Source organism: Sylvia atricapilla, chromosome 2, assembly GCF_009819655.1.
Source record: "Sylvia atricapilla isolate bSylAtr1 chromosome 2, bSylAtr1.pri, whole genome shotgun sequence".
NCBI lineage: Eukaryota > Metazoa > Chordata > Aves > Passeriformes > Sylviidae > Sylvia > Sylvia atricapilla.
This window is the reverse complement of record NC_089141.1, coordinates 8109399-8129598: the sequence shown is the minus strand read 5'-3', so window position 1 is coordinate 8129598 and position 20200 is coordinate 8109399.

Below are 20200 nucleotides of genomic sequence, written 5' to 3'. Positions count from 1 at the left end.
TCCCTTAGACAAAAACTGCCCTGGAATTGCTTCTTCTTGCACATTAACCTCACTCATTAAATGTGCTCATTATACTTTCTCAACTACAGTTTGGAAATTTTGTATTCAAGTAACAATCTTGCTTACTTACATTGTTTAGTTTCTTCTAATGTGAAGGCCCTTTGATTCCAAATTCTCTTTTGATGAACTTTAATGTAAGTAACCTCTGACTGGCATACTTGTTATGTGGAACCATTAAAGACAATTATCTCTTCCTTTGAGGTTAAAAAGATGCTTGGGGTTAATTCCTTTTCCAGCTAATATTATACATGGAAATTAATATTATTCATGGAATGAATATACAGCACACAACTATACATATGTGTGTTTATTTATATATATTGTATATATAATATGCCATATATGCATGTATATACAATAGAACCTGTATAATTAAGTGCCCATAAATTAAGATAAAATCCATTCATCATCTCAAACTCATGTCGTCTAATACAGATACACACAGAGTAATGTATGGGAGAGAGTATCAGTATTTTTGAATGAAGTTATTTATACACTTGCAATATAGAATCCTAGATTTATAGACTCATTTAGGTTAGAAAGAACCTTTAAATCATGAGGTGCAGCACTGTAAACACTACCGAGCCTACCATTAAATGATGTCCCCAAGTGCCACATCTATACATCTTTTAAATAATTCCAGGGATGGTGACTCAACCACCTCCCTGGTCACCCTGTTCTAGTGCTGGATAACCCTTTGTGGTGGTTTAGCATGAATGTGAGGGGTTTTACTTCCCTAAGGATGTTATAAAATGGATTGACAGCTTGGCTGACAAATAGGCATGTTTTCCATGCCTCTGGAGAGCCCAAACCTAAATCAAAAATCTCAAGAGACTTGGTCCTTTTTTACTTTTCTGGCTGGAAAGGAGCTAACATCTCCTCGTAAGTCAGCGGTTCAGGATAGACATCCCCTCGGCCATGCCTCGGCTAGGGCCACTGCCTGTGGGAGAGCAGCCGAGGCTGGCAGTGTCCCCTCTGTCCCCAGCAGTGTCCCCTCTCCCCCAGCCGTGTCCCCTCTCTCCCCCAGCAGTGTCCCCTCTGTCCCCCAGCAGTGTCCCCTCTGTCCCCAGCCCCTCCCATGGGGACAGGAGGAGGATGGCAGGTCGCAGTGCTGGCCCTGCCCCAAGGGCCATGGTGGCTGTGCTCTTGGCTTGGCTGCTGGAGCCTCTGGTCTGAGGGAGGAGAGACTTTTGAGAACTTTTCTCCGGAGCTCCAGGGAGCTGATCCAAGTTTGAGCTGCTTTAAATCTGGCCAGGGGTGGAGGAGAGTTGTCCATCAGCGTTCCTGAGCATGCTCCTCCTCCCTCTTCCACCATCACCTGCAGCCTTGAAGTTCCAGGAGTCAGCTGGAGACGAGAAAAAAAGACTCTGGGCAAAGACTTTAACCCTTTTTTTCTTCCATGGAAGACAGTGATTTAAATTGCAGAGAGACAGTATGAAATGAAGTCAGCAAAAGAACTGATAAAGACTACTGGAAAAAAAGGATAGAGGAAGTGGACATTTTTGGCTGGACTTTTCTGAGTGTTAACCACAGAGAAATGGAAATCTTGTGATATCATAATGCTGTTTGGGGGAATGCAAGTTCTAGCCAAAGGGTTGTGCGTACTGATATAAATGAGATTTGACTGAGAATTTAGAATAGTAAGTCCCTGGCTCCTGGGACAAAAAGAGATCTCTATTTCTTTTGATATAGAGACTTTTGAGATTTTAGAGATAGAAAAAAAGAACCCTTGATTAATATTAGAAAAGCATTCTTAAAATGGTACCCCAAATATGCAGAGGCCCATAAGCAGCTTGGAAAACTGCTGAATGAGTGGGACTGAACAGAATCTACAAAATGCCGGGCAGTTGGTGTTTTGTGACGTTGAGAGCCACCAAACCTTTTCTTATGGCATATATCTCCATAAACTCTAGAGAGACTCCTCTCCCAAGGTTGTGCAGGATTGTGTTTAAGTAGTTGCAACTAACTTGAGACATCATTTTCTCTCTATGTTGAGTGCAAAAGTAAACAATTGTAGTAGGAGGGAAGGTGTTTGAAAGTTTCATTTTCCTTTCTTTTTTTTCTTAGTGTATGTTAATAAAATATATCTGTTTTACTTTTAAGTTAAGCCTGTTTCACCTTTTTTCTCCCAAAATCCTATCTCCCAATTGGTAAACAAAATTTGGCAGACATAAAACCAGTACATAAATGGTGCCGTGACTTGGATGAACAAACCAAAACCAAAATACCCTTTTTCAGTAAAGAAACTTTTCTTAATAAAAAAAAACTTGCTTCTCTATTGCAACTTGAGGCCATTTCCTTTCAATCTATCACTTGTTACTTGGGAAAAGTGACTGTCCTCCACCAAATTTATAAACTATGTGAGCCTTAACATTTTGAAGGGGTGTTTCCAAAAGTAATACAAAAGATGGAAAAATGTGCTCTATCATTAGCTAAGTCATTTAGTTTATTAATTTATATTACTCTTAAATAGATGTAAATTATTAACAAAATTCTTTTAAGTGTTTGGAATAATTTATTAAATATGATAAAGTTATTATTGTCTTTAATAAATGATTCCAAAAACTTTTTCTTAGTATAGTCAGGTTTTTTCCTATCTAAAACACAGTGTTTATTGTTTGGGCACTGAATTGATCAGAGGACCAAATTGCCTGAAGTGTGTAAAAGAGGCACTTAAATAACTTTTAAACTGGAGATAGTCATATTAGCTGGATTTAACTAGGAAAATTAACAGAAAATTAATAAAAAATTAACCTCCCTTCCTTTGCGAGGTATGAGGGAAAGAACTGGAAATTTTTTTGAGTCACGGTTTTGAAGTATTTCTGAAGAAAAATTATGTGTCATGATGACAAGACAAATTGATGGCATCCCTATGAGTTATTTTTCATTAAAGTCTAGTCCATGAAAGACTCATTAAAGCTGCAATTAAAAAGCTGTTCCAGGCATAAGAAGATGGTATGTTTCTGTCCCATTTACAAATGTCATTCAAGGGTAATTATTGGAGATTTCATCCAAGTTTTGCTCATATCAGTGGAAAATCTACTTGGTTTTGAGGAAATGCAGGCTGAGCTTGTTTGGAAAAACATGGAAATTTTTTCCATGCCATGGAAAACGTGTTGAAGCCATGGAGGCCTTGTGGTAGACAGACCAATATCTTATGAATATTTACGAAATAAACCATCATGATGCTTTCTCTAAGCAATTAGACTTATTCACTCAGAATTTAGGATAAAGTGCTTTATAAATTGAAAAGAACATGCTTTTACTTTTCCTAATCCCCTTTAGGAACTCACTGAGCATTGCCACTGCCTTTCCATAGCAGAAAAACACATCTCTCTGAATGTTTCTGATTCCAAGCATTGCAAAGATGCAAATTAATAAATAAGCATTTATGAAAGCCTTCAGTTACTAAGTGCCTTCCTTGAAATGTTGAATTCTTTTGACTGACAGGTAAGTACTCAGAAAAAATGGTCAACTTATTAAACTTTAGACTATTTAATTTATTACTCTTACTTGCAAATGCTTCAAAACTAAGTGCCTAGAGCACTATACTATTAAAACAATCATAAAGGAAATTGTATTGGGTCTAATGATTTTAAAAGTAATTTTGTGAGGATGTAGGCAATCATTCATAATAAAAGAAAAAAATCTAGAGAAAATCAGCCTAATGTGTTTAATGACCTGTGAATAAATTGAAAACAAAAAAAGGATAAGATTATTCATACCTAAATTTGTTTCCTAAATATGGAGGTTTGTCTCACTTTCTGAATTAGAGATGTTACTTCTTTTGAGTCTTTTTTTCCAAGAAGAATTTTGTCATTTTGTGGTTCTAATATCCCAAGGACAGAGGATTTTTAAACTTTTATGTTTGTGCGCCATCATCTTGTTTAGACTTTAGGGCTAATGTAGCTCCCAATTCTTAATGGAAAGGGAACTAAATGAGCATTGCAATCCCTGCTGAGGAAGTCAGCAAAAGTTAAAGGTATCTGAAATTTTAAATAGCTATGAAAAGTGATTGCAAGTTAAAAGCCTGCTGTTTTCTCTTAAAACACTGTAATAATGTGTAAATTAAGCTGTATAAGAAAGGGATAACTCTTCAGAAACAGCTTGCATTCTCTGTACATGGAGATGAATTGCTAAGCCATATTGGAAAATCTTACATCACAGAGAGAGACTAAAGATGTTAATTGTTTTATAATGTTAGCTTATTAAAGGATGTGTTTGTCTATAATTCCTTATCTAATGGAAGCATACATATAATTTTTAAATAGTGCACATAAAAGTAAACCCAGTGATATACAGAGCTGCTTTCTAAGCTTTCCTACAACAAGTACACAGAGGATTTCACTAGCAGTCATCAAGGTCATAAAGAGGTGTCCTGGTTTGGGCTGGGATGGAGTTAATTTTCCTTTTGATAGATGGCACAAGGCTGTGTTTTGGATTCAGTATGAGAATGATGTTCATAATATGCTGTTATTTTGTGTGTTGCTAAGTCATGATTACCCAAGCCATCAACTTTTCATGGTAGCATCCTTTGCCAGTGAGCAGATGCACAAGAAGCTGAGATGCAGCACAGCCTAACCTGAACTGGTGACCTGAACAGGCAAAATGGATGTTCCATACCCCAGAACATAATGCTGAGGGTATAAACTCAGGGGAATTGGCTGCTGATTCCTGCTGTGGCATGGGGAGGGCATTGGTCAGTGGGTGGTGAGCAATTGCATTGGGCATCACTTTGGTTTTCTTCCACTTTGTCTCTCTCTCTCTCTCTCTCTCTCTCTCTGGTGATGATAATGTTACAATCTGCCCTTGAGGTAACTGAGGTTCTTGTTAATAGATCCCTTGTGATGATTTAGACTAAAATGACACTGAAGGGCCATGGCAGGTTTATTTTAGAACAATTTGCTAGCAGTAGGAAGGAGGTATTTAACCATTCTTGTTATTATCTATAGAAATACAACAATAAAAAATGATAAATATTTCACTTAAGAAAATATATAAGGAAAAGAAAAAAGGAGAAATAAAGGATAGAAAAAGTAGTGGAGAGGAAAGCTCTCACCACTGTGTATCTTGTGGTGATACTTGATTTTTTGCAATTTCTATGCCCATTGGTTGAAATGATGGTCACAGTCCATACCATAAAGTCCGATGGCTAAATGTACATTTAGGTTCAGGTGGGAATGCTCAGGTACCTCCCCTGGCAGGGGGAGGGTTTGCAATGTCTGCTGTAACACTAGATCATGGGCAGTCCTCTGGTGGAAGATACCAGAATTGAGTCTGGGGGTGCTTTGGTGCTTGTTGGGGGTTGCAGGTGGCTTTGGTCCCATAACTTTGACTGATGACATGTGTACAAACACTTGCTTCCTTTCACTCAGTTTGCCACAGGGGGAATTTTTGTCTGGGTACATTAATCAGGAAGTGTTAACTAGATCTAACCTCTACCGGGCCTGGAACTACGACCTTCCTGACATTCCCTTCTGAGCTTATCTCAAGATCTTTCTATGGCAGTTTATCTCATGGAGAATTCCTTCTATGACCTTGACAGGCTCTTTAAGTCCTTTTAGATTATATTTAAATTTAAATTGGATTGTTGATTTTTTAAAAAAAATCTCAACCTGTGGATTTTACCTTTGTTTTTACAGTTCTCCACCTTGTCCTAATTGTGGGGGCCAGGGCAGTGAGCAGTTGGTTCAGCCATGGCAACTTTTCATTTCCATCCATTGGTTTAAAAGACCTGAGAGGATCCTGATATTAGCTGAAAAAGGGATTTGGCTTTATTAGTTGCTTATAAGGATAGTTTGGATGATTGGGATTTTCCAGTGTTCCTGGACTAATTGGCCAATAAAGAAACTATTTAAAACTGTTCATGAAAACAGTAATATAAATATATTTTTTATTATTTATATAGAGGGAACTTTTTTTGAGTCACTGTTTGTATTAACATTGGCTTTCCATACCAGTATTTTGCTGTGGTTTATGTGCATTTGGTCTAAGATAATTCAGGGTTCTGTGTAGATATGTAAATTGGAGCAAAACTAATTCTACACCATATTTCATTGGGCAGCTATTTGTATTGACGAAAACAAACACAGTTTGATCCCTCTCTCAAACTGAAGACAAGTACCAATATTTTCACCACTGTTTCTTGCTTTTAAAGACTTTCCTTCATTGACAGCCTGGTGTGTTTTCTTTAATGAGTTACTATTGATAAGAGTACCTATGAAATGAACCAACACTAGTCTGATAAGATGCAAAAAAGATGAAAAACAAAACTTAAAAAATGAGATTAGCAAAGGAAGTTTGGGGAAAAAAAAGAAAACTTTTTTCCAAGAAAAATACTTGGTGGGGTTTTTTTTTTGTTATTTTTAAGTGTGGTGGTGCATGTTTTGGATTTTACTTTGCTTGTTTTGTTATACGAGTTATTTCCAGAATGTTTAATGTAAAATGGTTTGTTCTTTGTACCCTCCTCCTGTTCCTTTCCCTTGGTTCATCCCCAAGTTGTTTTTCAGATATTTGTTAAGCGTCAATCATTAGTTACATAACCCTCTGGTCCTGTCAGTCACTCTAGGGCCTCTCCCTGCATCCAGAAATTCCAAGAGAGGCGTCAAGTGATGGGGCAGAACCAAGAGGGACCCCTCCTATTTGGTTATGATTTGATGTTGCACCTGTAATGTCATGTTAAGAGTCACTCTTTACTTTTCTGTTATTGGTTTGTCGCTGTGCCCCATCCCTGAGACCCACCCCCCTTTATAAGTTGCTGCCCTCACATTCTCAGGGTCTCTTCTGACACAGAGCCCTGGGGTGAGGATCCCCTGATCCAATAAACTCTGTAGCCCTGTCTCTGAAGAGTCCTGCCTTTATCTCCTGCCTTCGCAGTGTCCCTGCTGTTGGTCAGCCAAGAGCCCCTAGAGTTGTCGTGGTGCCAGGGCTGGCTGAGCCAGGGGACACAGGCACAGACACTGCTACATTTAAGGTATATCACAGATTCATATCCATATTTAATAGCAAAAAATATAACAAGTGAGATTTACAGAGAAGTGTTTGGGAGACAAAATAGAAACTGAGGTGCATGGCTAAACATTTACAGAGAAACTCACTCAAATGTGTACATGTGTCTGTGCTAGGTAAGAATTAAATAACATCCAGAGCCACTCTACTGGAAAACATGGACATTTAATGCTTGCCATAACCAAGGTTTCTTGTTAATTTGCCCCTCTTTTACTTCTTCCCATTCTCCAATGATAACACCAACGTTTTCATCACTTCTTCACTTCTCACATGAATACTTGTGTAAGTCTGTGGTTAATGTTACATGGCCTCAGAACCAAGTTATCACAGTGATTTAACAGATTTTCAAACAGCAATTAATTCTCATGCAGACATTTGATCCAACTCTGTGCTCCACAGCCCGGTTTGTCATGAGACTTCAAATAAAATAAATACAAATCAAGAAAATAAAGATAATTTTTTACCATCTCATTTTATTTTGTGGTGGTTTTGGCTCTGTATTTAGACATGCAACACATAAGATATTTGAAGAAGTAGTTTAAGAAGCATTAAAAGACAAAAATTACCATTGAAATAGATTGTTCAAAAGTTCTGAGATATTTAAATCTCAGAAAATATTTAGAAGTAAAAGTTTAGTTAAGGTAAGTGAAAGGACAAAAATCAGATTTAGCCCAAATCTTAATGCAATCAGTCTATAAATTTGTTTTCAGGTAGTTTGTTATAACTGTGCAAGTAGATAAGACTGATAAAATCAGTAGCTAAAATGTGTTTGTTGATGTTCTGAATGATAATTCTGAATAACATGATTCTCCAAAAGAATACAGAATGCTCTGTCAAAATTTACCTTGTCAGAAATAGGCTGTAACAGGGAATGTGGGCCACCTCCATCAGCTGAAAACTGTCTGTGCATCTAATTGCCATGAAGCAAAAGCATATAAGATTTCTGACGCAGGAATAAATATTTAGATTCTTGTTTCTCAAGCAGAGGATGTCTGAAACCAGGTGAATGTCTGTGAATCCACTGGTGGTTGCAGAAGTTTCCCCTGAGAGCACTTAGAAGTTGTTGTAGCTAACTACAAGGCAGGGGCAGAGAGGCAGAAATTTTTTGGATTGGTGCTGGTTCATTTGGTGCCAGGACAGTGAAAAAGAGCCCAAGTGCTGGGCAGTCTGGAACATGTGAGTGCGCAGCCAGAGGGACGTAGGCAGTTCCAGTTTGTCACCACATTGGCCAGGGAGCTGGTACTGCTGCCAAGTGCCAAAGAACGCCTCATCCAGGGCACCTGTGGCAGCGATTGGCAGCAGGGTGGGATCCTCAACCCAGGCCATCCTGGCAAAGATGGCCCCCATGATGTGGCAGTGCCCATCTCCCTGCTGTTCCTTATTGTGGAATCTATATTTGTCGCCTTCATCATCCTAGGGTCACTGGTGGCATCTTGGTGCTGCTTCTGGCCACTGAGAACTTGTGCCTCTGCCTTGCCTCCTCAGATGACCCAACTGCCGAGGCCCTCACATCAACTTCCCTGCTAGAATTTGCTATGATGTCCCACCTGGAGGCCATGAATTCCCACAAGCAAACTAGCCTGGAGGCTGCAGAGGCAGATCTAGCCCTTAGCTTTCTTCATGCTGCTCCAGGTCAGGCTTTGCCAGTGAGGAAAATGATGAGTTCGAGATCTTGAAGCCCCCATAGTACTTCTGGGAAGATGGGGGAGAGCTCAACCACTGCAACCTGGATGTGCTTCATCTCACAGCTTGACTGCTTTTGCACTGCTCATGGCAGTGCGTTTGATGAGGAAATAATTGCTGAATTTATTTGCTTTTATGGATGCAGCTCATGTATGATGGTTCACACCTGACCATGATAGTTTCCTTGTTTCATTTCTGCACAGAACACAGGTATGACAGAGGATAACGATGATCACTAAGAAACATGAGTCATCTCAAGCTACATCAAGTATAAAGTGATAGCACACTGATGCACCTGCAGGACAACCAGTTAAGATCAACTAACATGTGATCATACATACATTTTGAATCTGCAATTCTTCTGCAGATCTGAGCTACAATACAACACTGCATACAGAAAGTTTCCTCCAAAAGAAATTCAAATAAAATGCACCAAAACAACTTTGAGACCAAAGAAAAAACAGAAACCAATTAAAAATCATAGAGGGTTTCTCACACATATGCACACAAACACACACACAAAATATCTCTCAGTGTTAAGTTGCTAAGATAGGTGCACTCCAAAAGAAATATGGACATGAAAGGAGAACCTATAAAGTAAATTGAACATTTGAATTTAAAGTTTGAAAATAATTTTGTTCAAGCTGAAGTCTGAACTTATCCAAGTGACAAGCTACTAATTTAATGGGAATTAATCGGTCTGTAAAAAGAAAAAGAAATCAGGAAAACATGAAGTTGGGTAAGAGCTGTGTGAAATGAGAGACAGTGGTATGATCCAACATGAAGCAAAAAAGACCCTCATGCAACAATTTCTCTTTGAATAAACAACTCTTTCAAGGTGGAAAAGGAGATAAGGCATTATGATTTGCATAAGAAAAGTTTATCTTCAAGAAAAAAAATAAAAAGAAATGAAAAATACCATAAACTGTTTATTATATTTCAAGAACCATACCCTATCCCCCTCTCAAGACACACAACTCAAGCATTTATTTTTAATAATCAGTACAATTTTTGTGATTTCTGAAACAAATATGTTCTATGAAAGCTAAAATTTCATTCTAAAGAATCATTTTCTTCTTCCCTTTTGGTATATGTGGGTGAAAACATATTTCTTTGCTAACCAGCACAAAAGATGTGAAATTAATTAGCTTCCAGCCAAAGTGAATAATTAGGAAGCCTTGGTGACAATTAATAACAATTGGTTGTAATGAAAAATTCTCTAGCTCTATTTCTTACTAATTAAACATCATGAACAGAATATTAATTTATACCTTTAATAGTGTTCATGTTGCAACTATAGAAGACCTGTTCACCCTCCTATTAAGATAATTCATCTGATATGCAATACCTATTCTCAGTTTCTATTGCCACACATATGAAGAATTCAATGTGTCTTTCAAAAAAGGAGATGTGCCAAAAATATCGTCATATGACTAGTGTACATGAGTTCTGCCATTCAAAGATAAAGTTTTACTTTCCACTTAGTAATGCTACCACAATCCAAGCTTTCTCCTTGCACTCTGATTTTTTTCACCTTTTACAGAATTTGAGGGTAGTAAGATGGTGAAGGTTAGTCAAGGGATCAAATGAATTTGTGTGGCATCATAATTGTTTTGAAAAGGGAAAGGTGCAGACACAAAAAAAAAAGGACAAAATTCTTAGCTAACAGCACAATATTTAGATGAAGGAAAAGCTGGAGATAATAAAAGGATTGCTCACATATTCTCATTTCTATTGTAACAGTCAGGCTTAAGAACAAGAAGTACAAGAAGTACAAGAAGTACCATAGGTACATATGCATATTTGTCATATATAATAAGTCATATTTAAGAAAAAGTATATGACAAAATGGAGGAACTGTACTGAACAAAACCACATTGCTCTTTGTTGAGTTGTATGTTGATTGATTATATCCAGATTAACAAGTTGAAGTAATGTTATTCTTCTGTAACATGGTTAAGAATGGCCTTTATACAATGTGTCAAATATAACATAAAAACATAAATTATCTGATGAAAATATTTTTGAGAGTATATTAGTCCCAAAGCAAATGCTGTAAACAGAATAGCAGACGCAATACTATTACTGCTTAGTTGTGCCAATAGTTAGCACTCCAGTCTACTAATATTGATATGAAATGACAACTTGTTTTTCTGGTAGTACTTTAATGTAATTCAAGTGAATGATTTAGCTATTGTGGTTTGATACTGGCCAAATGCCAGGCACCCATGAAAGCTGATCACTCACCCTCCCCTGCCACAGCTGGGCAGAGGAGAGAAAAAAATTAAGAAAGGGTTCATGAGTTGAGATAAAGACTGTGAGAAAACACTACAAAGGCACAATAGACTCAACTTAGAGGTAAAAAGTGGCTTTATTACTAACAAGATCAGAGGAGGATAATGACAAGTAAAATAAGGCCTTGAAACAACCTTTTCTTCCCCCAGTCCCTCCCTCCTTCCCACAAACAGTGCAGGGAGACAGGGTGTGGGAGTTTTGGTCATTTCATCATCTAGGATCATCTTGCACTGCTCAGGGAAAGAATTACTTCCCTTGCTACACCGTGGGGACCCCATCCATGGAGACGGTTTTCTGTGAACTTCTCCAGAATGGTTTCAGTCTCACAGGAAGACATTCCTCCCAAAAGGGCTGCAGCATGGCTCACCCATCATCAGGGTGCAGTCCTGCAAGGACAGGCTGCTCCAGCCTGGGAGCGGGGGCCCTCTTCTCCTCTGGGTGTCCCACTGGATCACAGCCTCCTCCAGACATCCACCTGCTCTGGCATGGGCATCTCCCCCAAGGGCTGCGAGTGGATCTCTGCATTCCTCATGGATCCCCAGGGGCTGTGGGTGGATCTTTGCATCTCTGTGGATGCAGGGGCAGGGGCACAAGTGCTTCACCATGGCCTGCAGAGGAATCTTGCCTCCAGTACCTGGAGCATCTCCTCCCGCTTCCTCCTTCACTGAACTTGGTGTCTCCATGTCTTTTCCCTCACATGTTCTCACCACCTCCTCTTCCCTGGCTGGAATTAAAACTGTGCGTCCCACTTCGTTTTGATTTTCTTTTAAAATATGCTGTCACAGAGGCATTACCAACCTTTATCATTGGCCCAGTTTTGGTCAGCAGCATGTCCATTTTCAGAGCCATCGGGGACTGGCTTTGCTGGACATGGTGGAAGCTTCCAGCAGCTTCTCACAGAAGCCACCTCTGTGACCTGCCCCCTCCACTATAAACTAGGCCATGCAAAACCAATACGGAACTAATTTTTCTTTATACATTTTACCATGTACAAGGAAAACAGCAATATATGAATCTCCCAAAAATATATCAACAAAACAATTAAAAAATAGTTCGTGTATTTCAAGGGACCATGAAAAATACTTTAAATCTTTCTTCCTGAATACACATTAAAATGCAGATTCTGGTCTGCAAAAAAAAGATGGGTTTTAATTGATAGCAACATATTTCCATTTTTGAGAAAAATCAGCCTGTATTCTGTTCTTATGGGATTTATCAGAATATTCATATCAGTACTTCTAAAGTAGTATCACTGCTACTGTATCAGCTGGCTGATGTGAAGACTCATGTAAGGCACTGCAAGAACATGATAATTACAGGAAGCTTGGGAAATTTAGAGTGTTTATTTCAGAAAGAAACCTTTTTAGATTGAGTGTGGTAGGCACAGCCCCTGGTGTTTTCACACTACTGTCTTGCACCTGAAGTTGGAACATTCCTCTCCAGTTTATCAGAATGGGTTCAATTAACTACAGCAGTAGGTTCGTACACATATACAGAGACATACTTGGAGCTTTAAATCATTTTTACTTCCCTTTTTATATCCTCTTTTAAGCTGTCATCACTGTTACTGTAAGACATTTAAAGTGTTATGGTACATATATTTTCACAGCATTGAGAGGCTCTGATTTCAAAATAAATGCATTTGGGAAAATTAACCTCAAACCCTTCACACTCTCTCAGTAGTCAGTCAAGCCTAGTTTATGAAAGATGGGGGTTTTTGCTACTTTCTTTTTTATTTTCCTAGTGTCAAAAAAAAAGTCATGGATCAGTAGTTCCAGGAAAAAGTGTGGCATTCTGTGTTCCACAAAGTGTGCTGTAAACCGTGTGTCAAAAGGGAACATGGGGTCACAGCCTCCTGCCCTCTTAATGACTATAAATTTGCTAATGCCATGGAAGAGAAAAGGAGGAGGAGACTTCTTGGAGCAGATGCTGCCAGAAATAGGCTCCTTTGCAGGGAAGGCAGAGGGCAACAGGCTTAAACCAGGACCCCTGCAAAGACTTTATTCTGATTGTTTAAAAACCTTGGCAGAATTCCTAGCTACTTTGAATATCAGCTAATCACTACTCACTGATTTTTCATTTTCCTTTTCATGATTTATTGAACGTAGATATGAGTCATGTCGTGAGTTAATAGAAATACCAGCGTACCTGAGAACACGATTCAGTCTGCCAAGCTATGAACAAAGAGTGACATTTCCTTGCAATTCTTTAAATTCAATTTAAAAAATAATATCAATGATATGTTCATAGAAGGCAGAATTAAGAAACTGCAATGAAGACAAGTGAATTTATGGACTGGGAAAAACAGGACAGGTGAAATCCAAAGTGGGAAACATGGGCCAAAGCCAACAATGGTTGGTTAAGGAGATCTCATTAATGCCTTTACTTGGCAATTTGTGCACAGGCAGAAGCTAATTTATAGCTCTACAACAAATATATTATAGGATTATTTTCTCCCTCAGATATCTCTGCCATCCCTCCACAAACAATGTTATTTTTAATAGGTTGAAAAAGTATAGACAAGAGTTATTAAAAATTAAAATATACATTTTCCACACTTTCAGTTGATAAAGAAAACATGCTATATACCTACAAATTGTAAGGAAAGTAATTAGGGAAGTGCATCATGAATCATGGTCTCAGGTATATTGACGTTTTATTAACTCAGGACATGAGTCATATCCAGATTCAGTAAATCATTCTAGGAAAATGAAATATCAGTGAGTTACAATTAGTTGATATTCACAAGAGTTAGAAATTCTGCAAAAGTTGTAAGACTCACAATAAAGACTTCTCAGGGTCCTTAACATCTCTGCAGTCCAGCTCTTTAGCTACCCGAGAAAATTAGGGAGAAATATAGATTAACATGTGAGGAAGCCTATCTGCAACCTGCATTTTATGGAAAACTTATAATGGGATGTGAAATATGGATGTGAAATTAGTCATAACATCAAGGCACAATATATTCTCCTGACTTCCCTTTCTGTGAACTTAGCCAATAAACACAGCTGTAATACCCGTATTTTAATTAAAAATAACTGAAAATTAAAAGATTAAGTGCAATTTTTTTCCTCTGGTATAGGAATGTGTAGCCCAGATCTGCCCAACACTGCCACACTTCAACTTGAACATCTTGTCTCTTGATCCATGAAAAACATGGAATGAAATCCAAGCTGTATGAAAGTCAGTAGGACTTCAATTATCTTGCAAAGCTGTGAAATTTCATAGAGTTAGTCTATGATAGTTCAGCTGCAATACCACAATTTTTCATTGCATGAATTCTCTAAATGTTTGGAAAACAACAAACTAATATATGAATAATAAGATATTAAATAAAGTTGGACATCATGTCTGTATAGGGCTGGACTCCTGATTTAAATACTAGGAGATATTAGCATTAAATTCCTAGTAGACAAAAGGTCAAAAAGCCAAATTTCAAATTGGTTTCAAAAGTTTTTGTAGAACGCTTTACATTTTCTACGCTCATGAATGCGTATGAAGAGGCAGGTATTTTTCAGAAGCATGGTCTTTAATTTAAGGATTTATAATTTTCTGGTGTTGAGTTCAGTAAGTCTAGCTTTTCCAGGCAATTTTCAGGGTCTTCCATCTACTGTGTTATGAAGGGGTTGAAAGTTGCAGAAGATAAATTGAGACTCTTTTCTCAGAACTGTCCTCAACAGGCAGCCCCACCTGACTCTGACAACACTCTCAGTGCAGTTAGTTTCTTCTTTCTACTCTGGCTCACTTTTAGAAGGACAAGAACCCTAAAAACTTTTAACAGACAAATATTATTTGGCATTTATTTTAGGCTGAAATATCTAAAAGTGGTAATCAAGGAAAAGAAGATAGAAGAATTATAAATAAACACTAATCTCTATGGGATATGCACTTTTTATACAAAATAAAATAATACCATATGTACTTCAGAATTAGTAAAATAAATCAAAAAGAATTACTGCTCACAGCATTAGTAAAGGGATTTGTCCTATGGTGTTAAATGTTACTTCGCTGTAAAACAATGCATCCACAAACAGTCAATTTAATTGAACTCAGATATACTAAGGGATGGCACAATACAGTTTTTGTCAATGACCAAGGAATTATTCACTGATTTGATTTGTTTTGGTCCTTGTAAATCTGTTTGTATGTTCCACACTGAATTTATAGCTATATTACTGAAGTTGGTCTTTGTTATAAGTATTGGAGAATTAATTTGTGTTTTATAGAAATATATGGTATTGAATAATTTTAATTCCATCAAATAAAAAGTAATTGGGAAATTGCAAGCCTCTGCTGGGAACAGGGAAAGCAATGCATTTGCAAGAGAAAGAAGGGTGTCTCTACCAGGAGAGGGGTCCTCTCAGAAAATAAGATTGTCAACAACCTGGTAATCAACACCTGATGGAAATCTTATCTACATTGGCCTGGGTGTGCATCCCAGTGCAGAGCTCCCATAAACGCAATCAGAGTCCAGCCCTGCCTGGAAAGCTATTCATCAGACCGGGAGACGGGAAGAAAAAAAAATATGAATATGAAACAATGAATGCATAGACAATGAAATTAAGGCAACCTTCTTTCTGGCTGAAAAACTGTATATAAGTAGGTCCTGCAAAGGCAGACTTTGTGAATGGGGGAGCACAGAGTATGCTGCCGGATCTAAGGTTCACCCAGCACCGATCCTGGGCTTGGTGCTGTCCTTTACTTGTGGCTTTTTAAATCTCTATTTCACAATATCTCTCAATAAAATGGCATATTATTGAAATTAGACTAATTTCGCATTACAGTCTTTCTCTGAAATTGTGTCAAGTGTAATTTTTTATTTTGTTTTAATTTATTTACTGTTTGTATTAACACTGTGCATTTTTCTGGGAGCAAAAGTGTCTTGAAAAGTAACTGAAAAAAAATTAGGATCTCTGTTAAAATATAATTTCTATTGCTTCAAAATTAAAACCTGAATAGCTATCCAATGTTCTGAATCACAGTTGAATTGCTCTGGGCATTTTAGCATGTGCAGAGGCAAATTCCTGCATGGCCTCACTTGGTTTTTTGTTGAGTTCCAAACTCAACAAAATTCCTAACTATCACAGCTGAAAAAAAATGATGCATTTTAATTTAATATTCTCCAGTGACATAATGACATAAATGCTAGACTCTAGTATTTCAATTGTGGTGTATTTATTAATATTCATGACTCTTTGAAAAGGTTTTGAAAAACTATGCAGATTAATTTGCATCCCCACAATTTTCAACCAAACTACATAGTATTGTATGTGATTTAAGTTATAGTACTCAGCATTCGAATAAGCATCTACGTTTTCTTAAAAGTGTACATATGCACATGAGGATATGTACAGAAACATATACACACATGCAGCAGGCACAATCTTGTCTTTAACTATTTCTTCCTATCTGAATATTTTCCCCCTTCAAGGGAGAAAATCAACAAACCAAAAACATCTCCTGAACTAAAACATGTATTTTAGACAAGAATAAAGCAAAAATGTATTTATGTCTATAGTACTTTACACTACAAAGACACTTGGGATTCCATCTGTCTCATTAAGGAAAGACATGACAGCTCCTCAGTTGTATAGCTGAGAAGAAATTAATAACCATATGCTGATATAAACCTGAAAATCTGGTCTAATACCTATATAATAACTCTAACAGACTGTGAGGTACTGAAATTTGTAGATATGCAGCAGCTTTATCTAGTCATGGGTATAGACCAGAAGAGCACAAAGAGTTTAAATTATAAACCATATATTTACAAAGATATACAATTTTTTTTTTACTAAGTTATGCAAATAGTCTTCCAGGGTGTGCTCATCTGTTTTTTCCCCCAAAACTATCCGCCCCAACATGATGTGGGTGGTAAAGAATAGCAACCTGGTCATGCCCACACTCTCCACTCCCTCCCAATACCACCTAATATATGAAGAAATATAGTTTCTAATGTTTGCAATGCTTCTTCTGCAATATAGGATATAAAATTGTCATTGTGAATTGAGTTCTGAACAAGAGAAGGTCAGGAGTTAAAGGAATTCTTATGCACCATGGAAATGACAGAAAAAATGCTTTGTCATAAGTTTTGTGAGAGCAGACATACTGCTGTAACCATGCAAATACTGCAAACATAGAAAATATACATGAAATATTATGTTTAAATATTTTATTAATATATTACTATTACAGGGATTTTCTGCTTCAACCAATGAGAATTCAATTACTAAAAACCTAAAATTAAATAAAAATTTAAAATATACTTTGAATTAATTAGATTAGGGACAGACAATTGCAGTGTTCACCTAGACAATTTCCCTTGCATTTCCACAATACCCAATACCTGTGCTTCTCCTGAAAACCATGTTGAAAACCAACAGCTGGATAGGAACATCATAATTTGCTTCAATCCTTTAAGTTGCTTGTTTTTATGTAAATGTTACCTATCTCTAATATCAATTTCATTCCTTGCTAGAGTGGACTAATTATTTTGGTGACTAAAATGTAATGCAAAGTGTTGAGCCTGAATATCAGCTTTTGCTCAAAGCAAATCTTACTTTGCCTAATGGCAACTGCTGAAGTTGTACATCAGACATCTTATTCATCATATGGACAGGATGGACAATGTCAGGTTCATCACCACAGCGTATGACCTTTCCAGCATCAGGGAGGACCTTTATGAATAGAATAAAGTCTTTTCTGGACTGAATAAAGAACACGCAGCTTTGGGAGACCATGGAGGACTCTAAGAAGCTAAAAGACAGCTGGCCCCGCCTACTGAGATTCATGGGTGTAAAAGATGGGACGGAGGTCAAGGCTTCAATTCTCATTATCAAGATTTCAGTCACCTCCATTTATTTTTTGCTCATAATCTGGCTGTGACCTGCTGAAGACCCCAAATTGTTCTGATGTCCTAAAAATTTTATCTGCCACACCAAGTAGTGCTCATGTAGTGAAAAAGCCATGTTACCTCTGCATGCCCTAAATGTCTTTGTTGGCTGAAGGTATGAAACATTGAGATTGCACAGTTATAGGTAACCTCACTCAGTAAAGGCTTCATGCCTCCTCACAGCCGATTCTTCTTTTCTGGAATAAATTTCTACTTATGTGAGGAAAGCTGAAAATATTGAGAAGTCTTTCTTACCCTGAATGTGAGCTGCATGTGCAGTTTGATTGAGCTTTTGGGAATGTGAATAATGTTAGTGCAGTGTAAAAATAGTGATAATGAAAAAGTTATGTACCAATATGTGTTAATGCATCATAGATAAAGGTTTTTATTATAAGAACTGCTTTAAATATTTGAAATTCTTTTAAAGAGTTTGATGCATGTCATTGCATTGCAAGTTTTCTTGAAGCTTTCCTTTCCTTTATCCAATGGATATGTCTTTCTACCAAACATTTGCTCTATTTTTGGAGTAGTGAATATTTTGTTTCTAATGACAGACATACAATTATGTAAGATTTTTATTCATGTGGTTCTAAGCATACTTTGTTAGCCAGGTAGAAGTACATGTCCTATAATCCTACAAAAAGATTACAGAGAGGTGAGTGTAAATAATCACATTTACCTTCTAAGAATGCAAAATATTTAATTAGTGCAAAGAGACAGATCAAACAGAAAGAAAAAGCAGCAGAATTGCTTATATTGCAGAATCCAGTAAGAATGAAATTATAGGTTTTATCTCAATCTTCATTCTGATCTCTTTTCAGTTCTGTGCATGGCCTTGTATTATCTGCGAACAGGCTGATGCAGGAAATTGTGATGGTATGACTTAAACTCACTCCAAAGTACTGTTGAAACACCCTTCAGACATAGGGCCAGAATAAAAAATTATTCTTCTACTGAAAAGGATTTTGTTGAGGGCTATGAAGATGATGAAGGGCTGGAGCATCTCTCTTATGAGGAAAGGCTGAGGGAGCTGGGGCTGTTCAGCCTCAAGAACAAAAGACTGAGAGGGGACCTCATCAGTGTCTGTCAGTGCCTGCAGGGAGGGGCCAGAGCATGGACCAGGCTCTGCTCAGTGGTGCCCAGAGATAGGACAAGTGGCAATGGGCAGAAATGGATGCACAGGAAGTTCCACCTGAACATGAGGAAGAACTTCTTTCCTGAGCAGTGAGAGAGGACTGGAACAGATTTTCCAGAGTGTAGAGGCTCCTTTACTGGAGGCATTCCAAACCCATCTGGACACAATCCTGGTGCTTTTGCTCTGGGATGACCCTGTTTAAACAGACAGGTTGGACCAGGTGACCCACTGTGGGCCTTCCAAACCTGACCCATTCTGAAATTCTGTGATAAGACTCTTCTTCAGCTAAGACAGCTTCTTCTAAGCATGTAGTGTGTCTGCATGTAGTGTGACAATCACAGTTTTGAGGTGAATTGTTGGCCAAAATCATAGTCTTATAATGAGCCACCTTAAGAAGACCAAAGAGCTTTTAACTTCAAAGAAAACAAGTTTCTGTAGAATATTTGCTATAATATTTATAGAGATAAAAGAGAGAAAGTGCAAAACTGGGTCAGTTGATTCTGACTAGATCAGAGAAGAAATTTTAAAAAGGTTTATACAAGCTTCTCATCCTCTTCATCTCTTGTGGAAAAACCGTTTTCCAAACTTGGTTCCACTAACCTCAGTGCCTCTGAGAGATGGTCTTTTCAATTTCCTCTAGTCCATGTGAAGCTTTTGTTTCTGTAGTTCCAGGTTCCTCATTGTGGATCTCCCTCTCTGTTCCTTTCCATACTCTTTCTGTCCTCAGAGGACCTAGTTTTCCAGCTCACTCCTGCAAATCTCTTTTGCCTGCCACATCCTTCACCTCTCCAAAAGGCTATTTTTGATTAGGATCAAATTATTGTGAAAGGCAGTAAAAATTGCCCTTTCTCTTCTCCAAATTTCATCTAATCCTTTGCCTGTCTGTTGGTAGAAGAACCACCATGCAGACTGAGAAAACACAACTAGAAATGGCATTGATTACCACAATGATCATGTGTGAGCGAGGAAGGGAGAGGAGTTGGACGCACTTTTACAAGAACATGTGTCACAAAGACCTTTGGGCTTAACTGCCTAGTATTCACCAGTGCACCCCTCTGTGACTGCACAGCTGGCAGGTAGTGCAACTATTGAGTAGTTTTGGCAGAGCATGGGTTCTGTAGTAGTAA